Source organism: Callithrix jacchus, chromosome 13 (genome assembly GCF_049354715.1).
Source record: "Callithrix jacchus isolate 240 chromosome 13, calJac240_pri, whole genome shotgun sequence".
NCBI classification, from domain to species: domain Eukaryota; kingdom Metazoa; phylum Chordata; class Mammalia; order Primates; family Cebidae; genus Callithrix; species Callithrix jacchus.
Window position 1 is genome coordinate 67,105,261 of NC_133514.1, and position 2,672 is coordinate 67,107,932.

The following is a 2,672-nucleotide window of genomic DNA, read 5'->3' on the forward strand; positions in this document are numbered from 1 at the left end:
CAAGTAGCTGGGACAACAGGTGCACGCCACCTACCTGGCTAGGTTTTTAAGAATTGTGTAAAGATGGAGATGTCACTATGTTGCCCAGGCTAGTCTCCAACTCCTGGCCTCAAGCAATCCTCCCCACCTTGGCCTCTCAGAGCACTGGGATTACAGGGGGGAGTCACCTTGCCCCATCCAACATTTTCTCATTTACACAAGGCCATTTTAGTTTCCCAACCAAGCACAGTCAGAGGCAAACACCACTGCAGAGGCAGAGGTGGAAGGCCAGGCTTCTAGAGGTGGGTTCCTCTCTGGAGTGGTGAGAGAAATAAGATTGCTCCTGAGCCCAGCAAGCTGTTGTTCTTTGGCCTGGATTTGGGAAGGAAGAAACGAGTCCCTGCGGCATCTGAGCATCCAGTTCCCTGTGTGTGGGTATAGACAGCATTCTCATTTTCTCTTTATCATCTCACAGTATATCCTTGTTTTTACTGTTTTTGTCTCAGAGGAGGTGGTAGGGTGAAGAGAGTGAGGAGAAGTGAAAAAAATGTGTATTTTTAGCCATGACACAGCCAAATGTTCTGAGTCTTCTTTTATAACCACATTTAAAAATAAATGTCAAGAGTTAGGAATTAAGTGATTTCTTAGTGTCCACATCCTCCTTCCATTCTTAGTGTGGGCGTGTCTTCTTCTGACCTGCTTGCCCTTGTATGGTCTTGCTTTCAACTCTAGGTGTATACATCACTTGCTGCATGGAATTTTTTAAGATATCACATGAAATGCTCTTGTTTTTACAGTTAAAATATGCACCTTTATTCTGAATTTAGTATAATAATACAACTGCTCCCATGCAAGGATGTGAGCATGATTTACCATGAAAATCATGCATTGTGCTGTGTTTTCACTCATTTTTTCATGCAGTACTTCTCGGACATATACCAAGGGTAAGAAATCAGGCAATGTACACAAAGATGAATAGCACCCTGCTTTCTGGGAGTTACCATCTGGACAACTCTTTCTCATAAGGGTCTCTGAATTGTGCTGACATTAGAATCACCTGCGGTTATTGCTAAAATGCAGATGCCTGGGCTGCACCCTAATTTTGCTGAGTTAGATCACATATGAGAGAATGCATTTTCATGTCTTCAAAATGCCTTCTAACTAAGGGTGTATGTGAATGCCTTCAAAATGCCTTCTAACTAACGAAGGAACTAAATGACTTTCGGGAGGAACTAATGCCATGAAATTCATAAGGGTGTGTGTGAGTGCCCTCAGTCAGGTTTCCAGAGGGTACTAGGTGTTAAGTTAACTAAGACTGAACCACTGTGGGCAATGAGACCTATGTTTAAACCTCAGTCTAACCATTACTGGCTGCATGTTCTTGGGAAAGTTATTAAACTTGTATTTCTTCTCACATCTTTAAACTTGGGATAAAGCCCACCTTATGGAGTTACTTTGAGAATTAAATGGAACAACACTTGAAAAGTCTTAACCCAGCACCCCATGTAGTGATGCTAGCCAGCAGACATTCTAGATTTATGGACACTTTTCAAAGATAAGATTTTTTTCATAATAAAATATTTTTTTCTGCTCCAGGTATATGAAAGCATAGGACTCAAGCCATTAACTCCCTTCTCCCACTGCTCTGCATCCTGTGGTTTAAAATGATTAAAATTTTTTTGCAATTAACAGCTTTATTGAGATATAATTTATATATAGTAAAAGTCACCATTTAAAGTACACAATCTGGCCAGGCAAGGTGGCTCATCACTGTAAACCCAATACTTTAGGAGGCTAAAGAGGGAGAATCTCTTGAGGCCAGGAATTTAAGACCAGCCTCGGCAACAAGTGAGATCCTGTCTCTCAAAAAAAAATTAAAAATAAAAATTAGCTGCAGTGATGTGTGTCTGTAGTCAGGAGGCTAAGGTTGGAGGATGGCTGGAGTCTAAGAGTTTGAAGATGTGGCCGGGCGCTGTGGCTCAAGCCTGTAATCCCAGCTCTTTGGGAGGCCGAGGTGGGTGGATCACCTTGAGGTCAGAAATTTGAGATCAGCCTAACCAACATGGAGAAACCCCATCCCTACCAAAAATACAAAACTAGCCGGGCATGGTGGCTTGCGCCTGTAATCCCAGCTACTCAGAAGGCTGAGGCAGGAGAATCGCTTGAACCTGGGAGGCAGAGGTTGCAGTGAGCCGAGATTGTGCCATTGCACTCCAGCCTGGGCAACAAAAGTGAAACTCCATCTTAAAAAAAAAAAAAGAGTTTGATGCTGCAATAAGCTATGACTGTACCACTGTACTCCAGCATAACTAACAGAGTGAGACCCTGTCTCTATAAAATAAAATAAAATAAATATGTCAATTGTTTTCAGTGTATTTACAGAGTTGTGCAACCAATCACCACTATCTAATTGAGAACATTTCCAAGATTAGTTTTTAGAATGTGTGTGTGTGTGTGTGTGTGTGTGCCTTCCTTAGGTTAAGTGAGCTTATCCTACAGAATTGTTGTTGTTGTTGTTTAGACAGGGTCTTGCTCTGTCACCCAGGCTGGAGTATAGTGGCACGGTCATGGCTCACTGTAGTCTCAACTTTCTAGGCTCAAAGCCATCTTCCCACCTCAGTTTCACAAGGAGCTGGGACTAAAGGTGCATGCCATCACATCCAGCTAATTTTTGTATTTTTTGTAGAGATGGG